We start from the raw sequence: 17,599 nt of genomic DNA on the forward strand, positions 1-17,599 counted from the left end.
CCCCAGCAGGAACATTGTAGGCAGAGGCCACGTTGCGCCCACCCTGCGGCGACTGAAGGCTGGGGACCTCCCCCTCCCCCACCTCTCTGGGGATGTAGAACCAAGGGGACGTTGGGGGAAGAAACACAAAGAGACTGAGAGGCGGAGATGCAGCGATGCTCATCCCATGCTCCACTTCTAGAAGGGGCTGTTGAAATAGTTGGGGTCTTTTTTTTTTTTTTTTTTTAACTCTGAGAGAAAGTGCTTCAAAACTGACTTCGCTGACCCTTGGGCCACGGTGGAGAGGACAAATAATGTGCTTTAGATGACAAACAGGAGCAGGCACTTTGCTGCCGCGAGAGAGGCTCTATTTCCCCGTGTGCTCCCCACCCCCCTTCTTCTGCGTGCAGGCCAGAAGCGCCAGGATGCGGGAAGTCAGTCCACAAGAGCACTTTACAGGCACCAACCTGTTTCCCTGTGAGCTGCTAAGTTACACCTTGGCTGTGGGGTTTAACCCTTTTTCCCAGGAGTGGAGAGAAGGGGGCCGAGGACGCAGGACAGGGGTGGAGGGGGAAGGTGGGCCGAGAGAAAAGGTCCGACGGGGAGACCGAGCAGTGTCTGGTTTCTAAAGAAAAGACCCAGGAATTGGATTGGAGTGGGTGCCCACCGGCACACCCAATTCCGGGGAGAGACCTGGCTTGCAAAACGCGTGGGCGCGCACACACACACACACACACACACACACCCTGCGAAGTAGCCTCCAGCTCTTGGACTGGAAGTGACTGGAGGCACAAGAGACCTTGTGCCTCCCCCTCCCCCACCCCAGGACAGACCAGGGTGGTTATATGCTCTGGAAGCCAAGGGTGATGGTACGAGTACGAGGCTTGGCTTGGACACTGGGGAAAGGGCCCCACTGGAAGAAAGAGGTCACAGGGACCAAGATTAAGAGCTGGCGGCCCTGACAAGGGACACTGCCAAGCCTCAGACCAGACAGGAGGGGCGCACAGGCCCCCGAGAGGCACCCACCGCCTCCGCCATTTGACCCATTCGTGCCGTGAGAGCTGCTGGTCTTTCTTTAAAGGCGATTTACCCTGGCAGACAGCAAACAGCAGGTTGAAAAGAGAAGGAACGGTGACCCTGAGAGGCTGGGAGGAGCCAGGGGAGGGAAGGCAGCACCAGATCGCTCCTGGCACCCCTCTTTTTTCTCCACCGGGCTCCTCCTGGCACCAGGCCACTTTTACTGCCTCCACCCTTGAAGCGCTGATCGGTTCAAGTCTGCACGTCACACGTGTCAAGTTCACCGACAAAATGGAAAGCATCGCCAGCAAACCACCCCAACTCTCACGTGGCACGCAAGCATGAATGGTGCCCCTTCCTAGGGTCTCTCTCACCTGGCACCCCTCTCCTCCACCAGGCAGTTTTCCGGCCAGTGGCCAAGAAGGCCTGGGCAGGTTTGTGGGGGCTTCTGGCTCAGGAGGCTGAGCTGGCAGCAGGGAGACCAGCCGGTGTGCAGCGTGGGCTGGAGACCTGTTGGGGGCAAAGGGCCTCCCTCACATCATAGCTGGTTCTCTGGGCAAAACATGCAAGAACGCGGTGACCACAGCCTCCCAGCTCCCACCCTCATCCACAGGGTGTCCCTGGGCAGGTGGCCGAACCTCTTCAACCTTGGTCCCCTCATCTGTAAATATCTGGCACCGTGTTTTCCAGAGGATTAAACTGCACTGTGGACTTGAGTCTTGCCTGGCAATAGCGAGTATAGGCGGCGTTTAACCCCATTAAACAGCATCTGACTCCACGAGGCACACTGTGGAACAAGCCCAGAATGGCTGTGGAGTTTCTCTGTGGCAGTGGGAAGGCTGAGGCAAGGACACAGAGGGGGCCAGGCCACGGAGGGGTGACCTTCAGCAGAGTTGTGTGGATTTCATCAAAGCCCAAAGCGAACCCCGCGGGAGCCCTTCCTGGGGCCGCTCCAAGAGCAGACTGAGTCACGCCCAGCGGCACTTCTCTCCCGGTGTCAAGGAAGGGAGGGGTGAAGAAGTTTCTATTTTAGGATGGGGGGAGGGGGGCTGTGTGGGGGTAGAAGATGTGAGGGAAAAGCTCTCCCGGATGTGCACTGTTGGGGGCGGGTCCTCCTGGGCCCCATTCCCGGGGCGGGTAGCAGCGGGGAGAGGGGGACCCCAAGACAGCCCCCTTCCCCCCCCCTCCGCCCCCCGCCCCGCGTCGGGACAGGGCTTCCAGAGATGTGGCTGAGGTTGGTGGCTGGCTCTGTCCTCCCGCCCTCCGAGGGTGTTGGAGGGGTGGGGGGTGGGGAGGAGCGATCCAGCTTGCCCAGGCGCCGTCTCTTGGCACACTTCAAGCCACGGCCATTGCCTCCGGGGGCGTCCCCACCCACGCCCCAAGTTTTGCATTAGTAACAGACTGAGCTGCGGAGCAGGAGGGGTGAGGGAGCGACGAGGATGGGAAACTCGCGCGGCCCTGACCTTTCGAGCAACCAGAACCTTCCCTGCCTCCTCCCGGGGCGCCTGGGTCAGAGCAGAGAGCCACTCGGGTCTGTCGGGGGGTGAACTTGGCCCTCGGCGGCGGCGGCTAGGGCGAGCGGGGGAAGGGCGCCCCCTCCCCTGCCTCAGCCCCGAGCGCGATCGGTCGGCAACAAAGGGATTTTCTCTCCCACCACACACACCCGTGCTGCTCCGGGCTCGCCCGCCCCTCCTCGCCGCTCCTCCGCCGAGGTCCCCGCGCGGGGCCGCGCCACGGCACACACACCCACACCCTCGCGACGCGCCCCCGCCCCGCCTTCCAGGAACTCCGGCTCTCTCCGGGAGGCGGCCCGACCTCCGCAATCCCCAGTCCCCCCGACCCCGGTTAACCCCTCGGGCCCCGCGGCCCCGCGCGCTCCTCTGGGCTTTCCCCCTCCCGAGGCCCCCGCCGCTGAACCTCTGACAAAAAAGAACTTTGGGTGGGCGCACGCAGAACCCAGGAGATGCTCCGAGCCCGGCCGGGGAACGCGCACCGCACACCCTCTCCTGGCCGTCGTCCTGGGCTCCTTCCGGAGCAGACTGGCGTGTTATCCTCCGTGGACATGCTCCCCCCGCCCCCCCCCCGACCCCATGCAAGCCAAATGTGGCCAACTGTGAAGTGGGAAGGGGTTCGGGTAGGGGGAGGCCCCTGCAAAGGATCCACGGGGAGAGGCGCTGCCAAACCGGGGGTGGGTCCCCCACCATGCACCCCCCCACCCCCACCTGGCACAGCCCTGGGGCGGGGCGGGGGGGGGGGGCGGGCTCTGCAGTTGGACCAACGTGGGACACTCCCCTTCTCCCCTGATACCGCTGCCCCCTCGTCCCTTTCACTTTCTTTCAGGGTGATGCCACACACCACCACGTGGGCAAGAGAGGGCCCATTTGGAAGCTGGTGTCCCTGGACAGAACTGCGCCCGGGACAGGAAAGCTAGGTTGGATGCGATTAATCACCCTTACTTCCCCCTCCCCCCAACCCCACACCCCCTTGGGAGTGTGCACAACCTGGGGGCAAATCCAGAATAAACGAGCCATGTCACAACTCCAGAGGGGGTGTCACTGCACTGCGATCCCTACCAGGGTTTTGTAGGAATGAAACACACTTAATGCTCCCCACCCCACCCCAAGGAAAAAGCTATACCATAAGGCTATTAACAACAGCTATCACGAGTACACAGGAAGCACAAAGGAACTTTTTACGCATAAAAGATGCATAATACATAGGGTCCTGTGATCTGCACCCGGGTTCCTTGCTGATTGTGCGCTGCCTGGGAGTTCTGGGAGGGCCGGGGACGAGGGTCAGAGGAGGAGAGGGGTGCCCACTTTCTTTACAAGGAACAAAAGAAACCCCATGCCTGCTACTCGATCCTGGAACTCGGAACACCCCAAACAAAGCTGTGGAACAACTACGGTGGGATGGGGGCCCATGAATTTTTGTAGCTGTTCAGAGCTTAATTACTCCTCCTTGATCCGTGGGACTAGACACGACACCGCCAAGGTTAAAATGCCCCGAACAGCACCGAGCAGATGTGAGCGAGCTGGCAGACGCGCAAATGAGGCCTGCCTCCGAGCACGATAACAAGTGACTAATACATTGCATATCGTTGAAAGAAAATTATTTTTCTCTAATTTGCATTTGCTTGGGGAAAAAAAAAAAAAGCCAACCAGAGTCCCTCTTCACAAGCACGAGTCTAATCCTGGAAATACAGCCCGGCTGCTTTAAGAGAGCTGGAAGGAGGGAAAGACTGCCAGTGTTTTGGCGTTACAGGCTTGTTTATCTTTCCGCCTTTCCTCCAAGGCGAAACTCGTTTTGCAAGCAACATTCCTACAGAAAATGGCACACGTCATAAAAAGAGACCAATTTATAGAACTGGCACCGAAGTTCATGTATCACTCCAGAAGCATCTCCCAGCTCCCCACTGGGGAACCCAACTGGATAGAGAAGTCCACGTTGAAACTCGGAGAGGGTAGCCCTGGGGGGCTGGGGGCAATGAACTCAATTTGCAGATATCCTGGAGGCTGTACTCTCAGGGACCAAAGTCACAGCGAAGGACAAGATATGGAATTAAATCAGCTCTGGATGATCCTCCAAACCCTAGAGGCCAGGGCTGTGAAGGCTCCAACCTTGGGATGGGGAGGGGAGCGATTCTGACACCCAGTTTGCCCCAGGACTGCCCAGAGGCAGGCCCACCTTTCTGGCCATCCTGAACCCGCCTGCTTGGGCCAGCCATGCATCTCCAGGAGTGGCCAAGGCGATGACTGCCGCCACCAACTGCTCTCCCGTCCACCCCGGCGCCTCCCCGCCTCCCCGCAGTGTCTGGCCAGCGACCAGGAACTCAGAGAAGGCCTGTGGCTGGTAGACATCTAGTTGATTAAGTCACAGAGTGGGCGGCGCTGTGGGCACACCTCAGGACCTGCACGGTTGCGTCCTGCAGCTGAAGGCGAACGTGCTCTTGAAAATGGGAAGGCTAGGATGTCTGGGTAGCTCAGTAGGTTAAGGGACCGACTTCGGCTGAGGTCATGATCTCACGGGTCCGTGGGTTCGAGCCCCGCGCCCAGCTCTGTGCTGACGGCTTGGAGCCTGGAGCCTGTTTCAGATTCTGGGTCTCCCTCTCTCTCTCTCCCCCTATCCCACCCGCACTCTGTTTCTCTCTCTCTCAAAAATAAACATTAAAAAAATTAAAAAACAAAAAGAAAATGGGAAGGCTAAGGGGTGTGGGCGATCAAAATCCAAACCGTACCCCTGCCCCCCAATACACCCCCCCCTTTTGGGTCCTGAACCTACATGCCTGTCTCTCCAACTTGTCTGAGTACCGGAGCCATTTCAGAGCAGGAACAAGGACCATCAGAGCCTCTGCAACTTCCAGAAAGCCTTCAGTTGTGAATACATTGTTTCCAACAAGCTTGCTTAAGGTTTCAAAGTTCCTTTCCCAAATCTTGAAAACCCTGCCTGCAAAAGCACCTGAGGAGGACCCAGGTCCACAGATCCTGGCCAAACCCCTCCCGACTGGGTGACACTCAGGACCCTGTGGGCCTTCTCTGCGTGACAAGCTCCCTAAATCACAACACACACACATCCCGCACCTCCATCCCAATTCCGGGAGCCCCAAAGGTGTGTGTCGGGGACCCGTGGGGGGGAGGGGGGGCAGCGCACGGTGCTGCTGAGTCTTGCTCGCACCCGAGGACGCTCCGGCCGGAGAGCGGCGGCCACCTCTGCGGCTCTCCGCTGGCCTGCATAGTGCACGCTTTGTGTAAGTGCCGAGGAGGCGCAGCGCTGCTCGTGCACCAACAGCTGTCACATTATTTGCACTCGCTGTAAACAGCCTTCACATTCCCCCCTTACCACATAGTTAAAGCCAGACTAACAATCCACAGTTAGAGATCAAACCAACAACAGCAGCATTGTGTCTGCCTCCGCTGCCTTCGCACCAAGCCCAGCAGCTGGCAGGTTTCTCCGGAACAAGGGGACCCCCCTCTTCCCCCACCCCGCCAGGCTCCAGCCAAGGCTGGCCAAGGCAGCGTGCGTTTGTCGCCGCTGATTGTGAAAGCAAAAGAGCACAGCCATTTCGCAGGGATTTCTGTGTGGTTTATCAGCCCTCTCCCAGAGTTTTCTCCTCCCTCCCGGTGGCTTGGGGAGGCGCCCCTCCCCCACTTCCTCAGCTGGGAATAAAGGTTGTTCAGGCTCCCAGGGTCGGTTTCTGTGCTCAGCAAAGCGTGGGCTGGCCTGCCCCGGGCTGGGCTTGGGGTCGGGGCAGGGAGGCCTGCGAGCTCTCCGGGCCTCTGCACTTCCCGCGGCCCGCGCGGCCCCACTGCCTCCCGTGCTTCGAAAATTGTCCAACTCCCTGAATACTTACTGGCCGCCCCACTGATCAAAATGTCTCCTTTATGATTTTTGGTTAAGTCGAACATTTCCATAATCGTCATTATTAGCGCAAATTACACGCCTAATCGGTCCTTAAATAGATTTTAATTAAATAATCATACAAGGCTCATTTTATGACTTAAGAAAGGCATTACTTTTCGTTATAAACTTTCCACCAGGATATAGACTAACGATACCAGACAAATACTTATTCTTTGAAAATCACCAGTAACTGATGGGCAGAGTATCATGAAATGATACTGTTTCACCTTCTGGAATCCAAGCAGAGACCAGACATAGCCACATCTGCGCAACTTTCCTCCTGAGGAGGGGAGGGGGGGGGGTTTCCCCTGCACAGCATTACTTTCGTTGTCTTCTCTTTCAGGCCAGTGGAAACAACCCCCCAAAGCCACTTTCCCTTACCCATCTGAAGAGATTTCTCCAGCTGGACGTCTCTCTTAGAGACCACTCCCCCCCCCCCCCCCCATCCATCCGCTTTCCACCCTTTGGTCTGCTCTCAGCCTTGGTGCAAAGCAGGCAGGCCGTGCTTGTTAAATGCTGTGTAAAATGCTGTTAATAAAATAATAAATACAAAGGATGGAGGCTGCTGGTTCCACGGGTGTTTTGACTGGAAATGCCTTGGCACTTGTCATGTGTTTATGGGAGGGCAGACAACTCCAGGATTTACATAGTTTGGACATTTCTGTACTTCATTTATTCTGTCCTAAATGACGTAGGCCTAGAGCTATTTCAAGTTTGCATTTGTACAGAACTGTTAAGTGCCTAAGAGCTTCTCCAATTAGACCAAGTTTTAAATCAGACCCAAAGCTGGACCATCCCTACACTCTGACTCGCCCCTCTGCCCCTGCTGCGGGAGAAAACAAACACTCTCAACAGCAACCCCCTGTCCCTGCTCTCCCCACCTTCACCCCTTCTGGGGGGCATCCAGGGCAAAGGTTAAGGCGTCTTCAGATTACAGGCATGGCCCTGGCTACCCAGTGTGGAAATCACGGCTGTGACGCGCACCCTGGTCACACTCTACCTCTAAAATAGTGAGCTGAGATGCGGGGGGAAACTGCTGGCCTGGTAAAACCCACTGTTCACAAAACAATGTCAGCAAAGGCTGGAAGGCATTCTTTAGAGAGGGACCAGGGATTCGTGCCTACTGAAGCTCTTTCAGCACAAAGGCTTTTAGGGGAAGAAGGGAAAAAGAGGGAGGAGGGGGGGGAGGAGGAGAGAAAGGGAGGGCTCCTGTTTCAGAGCAAGCATCCCCTGAGAGTCAAGAACCAAGTGTAGCTTCAATCAAACGCTGACTTCCCCTCTGGGAGTCGAGTAGGAAACCTGATCACAGTAGCTTACTACCGGCCTGGATCCATACAGGTCTGGTTTTCTTCTCATGCTGGTAATTTTTTAAAATACATATCGATATAAAAAAAAAAGAAAAAAAGAAGCAATCCCTGGCAGACTTTATTGAAAACCACACTGAGACCTCGTAACATCCGGACTTAATCCCTATCAAACAAACCACAGCACCTCTGGCCTCTGCAGCAGGCCACCCCCTCACCTCTTCCAACCAGGTCTCTCCCCTCCAGCCACTGGCTGGCTGTTCTCTCTCCTGTGAAAGAGAAGGACGGGAAGGCTTGCCAAAGAGCACCTAGATACCGGGTTCCGGAATCAATTCCTAACCATATAATGATCCCCCTTAGGGGCAAAGAACGGCAGCAAAAGAGGAACCCACGGGGGCAGGCCAGAGGAATATCCTTGGGAGGGGAATTTAAACCTGCATCCTTGGTCCCTGGACACTGGCTTGAGCAGGTCTCTGGGGCGCGCAGGGGCAGCAGGGAAAAGAGTAGCAGCCTATAGGAACAAGACCAGTCATTCAAAGCAATCCCTAATCCTCGGGGCCTACTATGTGCCAGGCAGTCTTCTTTGATCCTAAAGGTGGATAATTATTCCCAGTCTTACAAATGAAGAAACTTACTGAGGCTCAGAGGCCATAAATAACTTGCCCCCAAGGTCACACAGCTAGTAAAAATGGGCCACGGTCAAACTCAGTCCTGGAGTTGCGGAGAGGAGCCAATTATTGGTTTAATTGTACCATTTGAAATCCCCAAGAACTTCGGAAAGCTTCCTTGGCCCTTGTACTCGAGTACAGGGGGAAAGCGTTTAACACCTTTGCGACTCAGGCCACAAGGAGACTGGAACCCAGTTTCTCCTACACCCAGGAATCTCTTGGCCCAGTTGAAGTCTTTCCCAATTTCCCGACTCCCCCCACACCTCCCTACACTGGAGGAGCCCAGAATAGGCAGGGGGTAGGGGGGTCGCTCCTCCCAGATCTCTGCAAAAAAAGCGCTGACTCCTGGTACTAGAACTGGGCCCGCCACCATAGTTGCCACATAAAGCAATAAATCACATTATCTAGATAGAGCAAGAGCCCTTTGGAAACAGTGCCTACACCTACCTTTCCCAGGGTTTTAAGGTAAAACCTCAGGGACCAAAGTGGGATGGGGGAGGAAATTAAAAGGGAAGTGGCTTGCAAGAGGCGGAGCCCTACTGGACTTCCCCCCCCACCCCCGCCCGGGGGGGGGGGGGGGGCGGGTCCCCACAAAAAGCCCAAGCCCGCGGACAAGCTGGGGACTGGTTGACCTTTCATTTTCCCAACTTCTCATCCCAGAAGCAGGGGTGGGAGCCTAACATCCCCACCCCACCCCTCCCCCAATTTCCAGATCTGCTCCAGGCTTTCAGATGCTCCGGCAACTCCCCACACCCGACGACACAGGCTCCACAGCCTCTAAGGCCCAGGGGCATCTCCTGCTCCGCTTCGGGGCGACCGGGAAGGACAGGGGCACCGGACAGCCGGCTGCCCCTGCGGGCTTCCCGACCCCGGACCGGGTTCTCCTCCAAGAGGCCGAGGCTCCGGATGTGCGAAATGGCTCCAGGGGCGACTGGGCGGGCAAGGGCCTCGGCAGCGGGAGGGATCGAGGCAATGGCGGCGCCGGGTCCTCACCCCGCTAGCCAGCCGAACACGCCCCCGCCGCCCGGCGGCCCCTGGCTCCCTGCCAGTGGCTTTCTCTCTTTCTCTCTCTCTCTCTTTTTTAAACTTTTCGGCGTTGGCGATTAAGACAGGGTTTCCAGCCTCCGCCCTGTCCCGGCCCCTAACTCGGTGCAGGTCCGTCCAACCCCCGGGAAGGCGACCCCCGCCCCGGCACCACGAGGCAGTGGCCCGGGCCGACGCCCTCCCCCCACACCTAGAACCACCTGGAGCGGGCGGCTTCCCGAAGCGATCGGCATCCGGTCCGAGCCTGGGACTACTGCGACTGCTGCGACCGGGGAGGAACTCCCGCAGCCTCCAACGGTCCGGGCCTGGCCGCTGCGCGTGCAGTGCGCCCCACACCCGCGCGCTCTCGGAAAGAACTTCTGCAGGGGGGAGGGGAGGGGAGGGGAGGGGAGGGAGTGGGGCGGGCAGGCCTGTGGGTTTGTTGTTTTTTTTTTTTTTAAACTCTCCAGTTGCAAGAGTTTTGGGTGTCCCTGGCACGACAGCCAGCGCTAGGGTAGAACAATAGAAATGGGGGCTTGCCGGAAATGGTGCAGGAAGACCCCCCCCATAACCCTATAAACCTCTCCTCCCCTTGCCATTTACTGTTGGCATTAAAAGACCCCAGTGCCTTCAATGCAATGGTGCCTGTTTATAACTTTTCCCCGCTGGGTCCCCACACCCTAAACAAGTCCCCCTCCTCACATTATGAAATCGTAAGGGCAAAGATCGCTCCCAAATCTGTGACCTCTGGGAGCTCTTTGCGACTTTCACCTGCTCCCTCCCGGCACCCCAACCTGACTCACCCCCTCCCCCCAGTAGTTTCTCTGGTTTGCACCTAGACAATAAATTTAGTTTAATTTAGCTTCCGGTCTTTAATTTTAGCAGGTCTCCTTTTTGCATGCAAATCAATATGGCAATTACCATCTAAAAGCTCGCCCAGCCCCGGGTCAATGTAAATTGATCATTGTCCGCCTTCCACAAAATAACACCGGGAGTCTGTGGTGCATAATGAGATTATACTGGAAACTGTCTTTTAGATCACAAATTATATTTTATGCTGTCAGGATCTTCTAGCGGACTTCCCCGCTAGTCTAATCACAGGGAGCCGAGCCCGTGGGTGCGGAGGGGCAATGGTTGGCTTGGGGACACATGGCTCTAAAAAAATAACCAAGTGAGGGACCCCCATTTCCGAGACCCTCGGCTGGAGACCGGCACAGACGAGCTTGTGCTGGGAAAGGGGGCCTTCTACAGAAATATCGCGGAAAAGCATCGTTCATTAATTCCCATCCAACACAAAGTCAGATACCCCTTCCGGAGGAACACGTTGTAGACAACCAGCAAAAGCCGTCGGGCCGGGCTGGTGGTCGGGGGAAGTCCCGGGCCAAGTGCTCCAGACGAAAGCGGCTTGGCTACCATCGGGGTTGCCCGAGGAGGCCATCTACTCCTGCCCCGGCAGCCTCTCAACGGCGCCGCCGCCACCTAGGCCCCAGCAGCGCAACCAGCTTTTGCAAACAGACGGAATCCCGCGGGCCGTACACACTGGCAAAGCAGCTGGGGCGGGCCGTGGCCGGCCTCGGCCTCCCCTCCCCGAACCGTGTGAGCGGGCGGCCGAGGCCTCCAAGCAAGGATAAGGTCCTTTCTCGCCGAGAGCACCACTCTCCCGCCCCTCTGCGGCCCCCAGGGCACGGGTGTGACCCTGGGGCCTAACAAAGGGCCTTCAGAGTTCTTTTCGGCCCCGGGCGGGCGGGGGAGGGGTGGGGCCAGTGGGGAAGGGGTGGGGCTCGGCGGCCGAAGTGGACCCTCGAGGTCCCCCACCCCGCCTCGCCGCGCCCCGCGCCCTCGAGGAAACCGCCTAGGTGGCATTGTCAGGGCTGCCGGGCGCTCCAGAAGGCCGTCCTGGAGTTCGGGAGGCACTGCGGCCTGCAAGCCTCCCGCCCAGCCCGCGGCCCAGCCCTGCCCCGCCCGACCCGGCGCGGGCTCCACCCGAGTGCGGTCTTCCCAATAAAAGCTGGAATTCCCGGCTGGGCTCAGACAAAGAGGGACCGCGGCAAATCGACGCCGCGGGCAAACCAAACCCTAGCCTAGTTTACGTGCGCGTCTGGGGTCACACAGGCGCCTGCTAATCCACCCTTACACAGGCCGTCCCCGCAAGGTCTCCTCCAGGAGAGGGGAAAAAAAAAAACAAAAAACCTAAAGCATGCCAATATGAAAGCCTACCTCCCCTTTATTCCTCCCGGAGGCCGAACTTCACACTTCTTTCGGCTCTATCTTTATCAGTCCACCAGGCTGAGAGCCACATTAGCAGACAGGACTTCAGAGCAGTGCCACCACCCATTCCTCCTGACCCAGAGCTGAAAGCTACTCCTCTTTTTTCCTCCACCTTCCATCCACTCAAGGTCAAGAACACAAAACCTCTTAGAAATCCTCCTACCTGCTCAACACACGCCCTCTCCCCTGCTCCAGAAGCGAAGAAACTATAACCAAAAGTGATAGTAGTAAGTGAGGGCCATCCACCCTTAAGCTAGGCCACTTTGCCCTCAGTTTCCTTCCAGCCAACGACTCGCGATTTCCCTGTGAATGAGTGCGGGAAGGCGGTGGTGCGGCCCACACTTGTGTGCCCACGGAGCTCCTGCCCGGCAGGAAAGTCCACAGTCAGGCAGTGAGGAGTTTTTGTCATTCAGCCTGTGTATCTAAGCACGGATGTATGCATATGAATGCTTTTTGTGTTTCCAAGTGACCCTCTTCACACCTTTAAATGGGCTTTTGTCTCTGGAACGCACTGACAGAAATTCTGCCCCAGTTTCCAGCTCAACAGAGTCTGGGATTTTCTCTTAGGATATCACTATAGGTGTCTGTATTTGCATACCCATGTTTACATTCCTCGCGGCCAGTTCTTTATCTCTTCTGTATCTCTTGTTCCATGTGGGCATCGGAGCCCAAGTGTCTTGATTTGTCTCAGCACTTGTCATCCAGGCGCACATCTTAATCTGAGCATTCCTGTCTAGCTCCTACACCTCCCCACTACGTACAATTCTTGCTTTGCCAGTAATGTGGCCCATTCCCAGGCTACACCAATATGGGCTTGCAGTTTAAATAGAACTAGAGGATCCCCTGGACCACAAACCCTACAAGGAGGAGGGTGGGGAAGGAGGCAGAGGTGCGCTAACTAATGATTCATTTATACACAGGGTAGCCCACCCACCAATTGCAACCTCTAGAAAGAACTAGACCACTGTCTGCAAAGTTATGTTACATCTTCAGATGGATTCAATATCGACCCCATGTATGTGTATATGAATGATCGATCTTGTACACATCGCTATCCAACTCCTGTTTAGAGGCTGTCTCCTTGCACATATCTGATCCTAACCACCCACAAGTTCATGGTTAAGGGTGCGTCCATTTATACAGACAACCCAAGGACCTCTATGCTGTGTCCAACGCATACCTGGACACACGGGGCCTGACATTTCAGCCTCAGGTCTCAGGTCTGCAGCAGTCTTGGTCAGAGGCCCCACCCCACTACAGCTCAGGGCCGACCTTGCCATTACTAGATGTCTGCATGAATTCTCTCTGGGAACGCTGAGGTCTATATCTGCATTTCCCAAACTCAGTTCCTTAAGTGAGGGTGCCCGCTATGTGTGTTCACACCTCATTCCCACTGAGAAGTCCTGGGTCAAATTAGATCATCCAGCAGCTACGTTTGGTTCGTCCAAGAATCGAGTCCAATGCACCAGGATGTGAGCGTGCGTGCACAGAAGAGAAAGGAAAACCCTAGGCCCAGACTCCCGCCCCGCCCCCTCTCCCCCCCGGGGGGTGCTACTCTGCCTCCAGGAATTTCTACTAGGATCTTTGCCCCCACACCCCCATTACACTCCGTTGCCTTTAAAGGGTTAAGAGAAATCCTCACAGCCTTCCCTCCACCCAGCTCGCAGAGCCCGCAGGCTTGCTCGCTCACTCGCTGCTCACGGGAGTCTGCCGCCGCCTCCGCGGCCCGCCCCCCCCTTTCCCGTCCTTCAGCCGGGAGGGAGCCTGCATGCCTGTCTAGACCGATCTATCACAGGCACACCAACAACACCCGCGAGAGCGCGGAGACCCTGCCCAGGTCCCCCTGCTCGCACGGTTCCCGGCGGGCAGAACCCGAGGAGCGTGACCGCGCCTGCGGGGTGGGGGTGGGAGCCTACCCGCGCGGGCCGCCCCGAGCGCACCGCGGGTTCTCGCCGGCCCTGGCCCCGGCCCCCGGCGCTCCCGCCAGCCCGGCTGCCGGGGCAGTCACAGCTCTGCGCGCTGGGCAGTCCTATTTTTATCTTGTCTAATCCCAAACTGGGCGGGGAGCACAGGCGTCGTGCTTAGAGAACAAGAGATAGGCGAGGGAGGCGGGGAGGAGCAGCCAGGCAGCGACGCGAGCAGGAGCGAGTTAAAGACACAGTCGAGGCGACCGAGAGCAGGAAGAAAGAGCGGGCTGCGCGGGCCTCGCGGCGCTGCACGCAAAGCGCAGCCCGGCGAAGTTACACACTCGCCTCTCCGCCACCCCTCGCTGCTAGTCCCTCCCCACTTCCCAGCGGCGCTCTCCGAAGCCCGGGCCGCGGGGGCCCTGGCCTGTGTGGGAGGCAGAGGCCCGGCCGGCCCTGCAAAGGGTTGGGGAGAATCGCTAATGAGCTGTGCGGCCCATTGATCCGGAGAACACTTCCTAATTAACTCTCAGTCACCTACTGGTGACAGCGCCTCAAAGGACAGCGCTGGGGCCGTGCGAGCCCCAGCCCCGACCTGCCCGCCGAGCGCCTGGCGCCCGAACCCCGCGCGTTCCCCTAACTACCCCAGGTTCTGGGTGAGTGGCGGCGGATACCCGCACACTGAAGGCTAGCCTCCCATTAAACCTGGACGGCATATTAATCACCGCCATCTCACCTCCCCCCCTTCCTCCACGCGGTGAAATCATGCCCAAAATAAACACGAGAACCAACACTGCAAAGCCCAGACCAGATAACAGGTCGGGGGTGGAGTGGGAAGGGTCGAGAAGCAAACGTATTCTCCAAGTGCCCACGTACAGAAGTCTCCGAGGCCGACAATTAAAATGCCTTCCACACAAGCAATTTCGCTAGCAAAACCGAATCCAACACCTCGTAAGGATTGATTTCGGCCCGCGGTGTCCGTTTCCAGGGCCACAGGAAGTGTCAGATGGCTAGAAATACCCAACTCTGTCTGCGTTCGCCACCCACTACCTTCTGGGGTGGGCCATTTCCTCCCTGTTTTCACTTCCAGGCCAATTTTAAGGATTTTTCGACAAGAGGCTACTCCTGGCACCAAATACCACCACCCCTCCCCTCCCCTTCTCTCCAAAAAAATTTAAAAAAAAAAAAAGAAAGAAAGAAAAAGAAAAAAGAAAAGAAAAGAAAAAAAAACCAGCTAAAACCATGAGCTGTCTGGTCTAGACACAGAGAGGCTGTGAGAATACCTATTTGAAGCGCGCTGGTTTCTTTTTAAGGTTTGTTTTTAAATACACATAACCCTCCCCCTTCCTTCGCTCTGCAATTCCCCCAACCCCCACCCTTCAGACGCCGGCGGCGCGCGCCCTCGCGCGCAGGCACTCACAGCCTCTAGCTGGAGATCGCGGACTTTCTGGAAAAGATTCATTAACAGCAAATTAAGCCTCGCCTGGCCTCGGCCTACACGCGGCCAGACTCCGCCGTCTCAGGGACCCGAGGAAGTGCCCACTCGAAAGTGCGAGCGGCGGGAAGCCCGCCGGGACCACGCGTGCCTTGAGCCGCCCTACTCCGCTCACGGCGCCCCAGGGCTTGCTTGGTAAACAGCAGGCGCACGTCGCCGCCGCCCCGAGCCCCCGAGTTGGCAGAGGCTCTGCAGCGCAGCGGCCCGCCTGCTCCGAGCGCGGGCCCCGCGGCGCGGCGGCGCCTTGCCCGCCTCGCCCTCCCCACCTCGGCCGAGGATCGCGCCCGGGTGCGCAAGTTCCTCTTCGCCCTCAGCCTCTGCGCCGCACGCCCTCCGAGTGGGACCAACTTCCTCCGGCCGCAGACACGCACACGCCCAACCAGCTTCCCCACCAGACTCCCAGCAGCCGGGTGGAGGGCCCAGGTCTCACCCCCCCCCTCACCGCCCGCACCCTCCCTTCCCGCCGCCGCCCACGCACATTCTACCCCCGCCCCGGGGGGCTCACAACTTAAAACCTACTAGGCAACGTCGGGGAGGGCGTGGGGGTGGGAGGGAACCGCAGATTATAATTTCAGAAGAACATTTTAAAAACAAAGCGTCTGACCTGGCGGGCGGGCGGGCCGACGGGCCGAGTCGGAACCCCTAGCACAGCTCGATTTCCTAGTAGTTTCTTCTTCTCCTTTTTTTTTTTTTTTTTTTTAAATCCACGTGATTCGCGCTTTGGGGCAAGCCAAGAAAAAACCCGGGACTCCCCTCCCGACTTGCGCGGCGGCGGCAGCAGGTCGAGCTCGGCTCGGCCCGGGGCGCCCGCCACACACCCTCGCGCACGCACACGCCGTCGTTCCACTAGGAGGAACGACCGTCCCCTGGAGAGGCGAGGCGAGGCGGCGGCGGCTGGGGGTTTTTACAGTTCTTTCCCGAGTCGAAAAAGAAAGCAGACGGGAACCCGCCGCCCTCCCCTTCCTGCTCGCGAGCTAACGCCGAGCCGAGCTTCCCAGCTTCCAGCCCAGCTGCCCCCCCTCCCGCGCCCGACTCGCGGCGCTCCGCGGCGACCGCGCTCCCGCGCACAGACACACACAGGCTGCAAACTTCCACTCGGCGAACTCCCTGCTCTCCTCCCAGCCCCCCGGGAGGCGGCAGGCCCCCCGCCGCGCCCCTCCCTCCCCGATGCCCACGCGGGGCCGCTTAGGCTGGCTGCATTTTTAATAACTTACAGCTAGGAGATAAAAACGAAAGCGAGCCAAGCAGCCAAAGGGAAGCGCAAGGCGAAAGCTTCGAGCTCCGCGGGGTACGCGAGAGTCGGAGGAGCAACCCGCTGCGGGCGGGGGCCCCGAGGGAGGGGGCCGACTGCAGCCCGCGGCGCGCCCGCCCGCCCGCCGCCCGCGCGGCCTCCCCGGGGAAAGGTGTTCCGAGCACTGACCTGAAATCCCCGGCCGGGGAGTGAGCTGGGAGCCTGCGATTCGGCGCTTTGAAGTTTTCCCCCCGAACAGAGTCGAGGCGGCGAGGAGGAGCGAGGGGCGGATGGCTGGATGGGGAGAGGTGTGCGGGGTTGGAGGAGAGTGGGGTGGCGACGTTAGCGAGCGGAGAAGGAGCCGGGCCGGGGAAGCGCGGCGAGCAGCAAAGTTTGCCGTCCCCGGCTGCCCGCAGCCCGCTCGCGGCGCCGCGCTCGCTGGTCTCCCTCGCCGTCTGCTGCCAGCCGGCTGCCCTCGGGGTCGGCCCCGCCGAGGGGTGGGCTCTGGGCCGGGTGGGGGCGGGGCGGGGCGGGCTCAAAGCCTCCGGGCAGGTGGCGACAGCCCCGCGCGATCCTCCGGGCTCCCGCGGCTGGGCCGGGCTCGGCCGGGCTCAGCAGCTCCCGCGCCGCCGCTGCTGCCGCCCGCGCTCGGGCAGGAGCCCCAGCGCCATGTTGACGGATCGCCGCGAGCGCCCGCTCGGGCTGGGTGTGTGTGTGTGAGTGTGTGTGTGTGTGTGTGTGTGTGAGTGTGTGTGTGTGTGTGTGTGTGAGTGTGTGTGTGCGAGTGTGTTGGCCAAGTCGTCCCTGCGCGGCGACAGCGCGGCTTGGGCTCCCCGCCCGGCGGCTCGCGGGCTCCCCCTCCGCCGCCGCCGCCCGCCTCGCTCCCGCTCTCGGTCGCGGTCTGGGCTCCGGCGCGTCTCCCCCGCAGCCGCCGAGCTCGGCCCGCGTTCAGCGAGGAGCGTAGCTCTGCCTCACCTTGCCGCTGGGAGCCCAGGCTCCGTCTGCCGCCGCACGCCGCGATCCCAACGCGTCCCCCTCCCTGGTTCCCTCCTCTTCCTCCTCCCCCTCCCTCCGCCCGCCCTCCCTCCCTCCCTCCCTCCCAGCAGCCGCCTCCCCTCCCCCCGCAGGCGCAGCGCTCGGGCGACAGCCGCCCGCCCGCCGCCGCCGCCTCCAGCTCTCGCAAGTTTGAGCTCCCCCAGCCTCCGCTCACCCTCCGCTGCGGCGCCTCGGCGGTGGGGTTGTGGAGGGGTGATTCCCCGGGAAAGGTTTGCCCGAGTTTCCCCAGCGGTCATCGATTCCTGCCCCGGCGC

At 59.2% G+C, this 17,599-nt stretch overlaps 1 protein-coding gene across 8 annotated transcripts in view; it reads right to left on the reverse strand.

The window, feature by feature from the left end:
• The window catches only part of BCOR (BCL6 corepressor), a 44,362-nt gene extending 27,075 nt beyond the window's left edge, over positions 1–17,287 (reverse strand). For 4 of the 8 annotated variants that reach the window (XM_042974124.1, XM_042974119.1, XM_042974126.1 and 1 more), the window contains exon 1: positions 16,479–16,780. The gene's annotated coding sequence lies outside the window, so the exon portion shown is untranslated. Of the gene's footprint in view, positions 1–1,370; positions 2,018–9,612; positions 9,667–15,662; positions 16,031–16,478; positions 16,781–17,264 lie in introns of those variants that run through there. The other 4 variants (XM_042974120.1, XM_042974121.1, XM_042974123.1 and 1 more) reach the window with 4 other exon arrangements.
• Positions 17,288–17,599: the final 312 nt, after the last annotated feature.

The sequence above is a fragment of the Panthera tigris genome, chromosome X (genome assembly GCF_018350195.1).
Source record: "Panthera tigris isolate Pti1 chromosome X, P.tigris_Pti1_mat1.1, whole genome shotgun sequence".
Taxonomy (NCBI): Eukaryota; Metazoa; Chordata; class Mammalia; order Carnivora; family Felidae; genus Panthera; species Panthera tigris.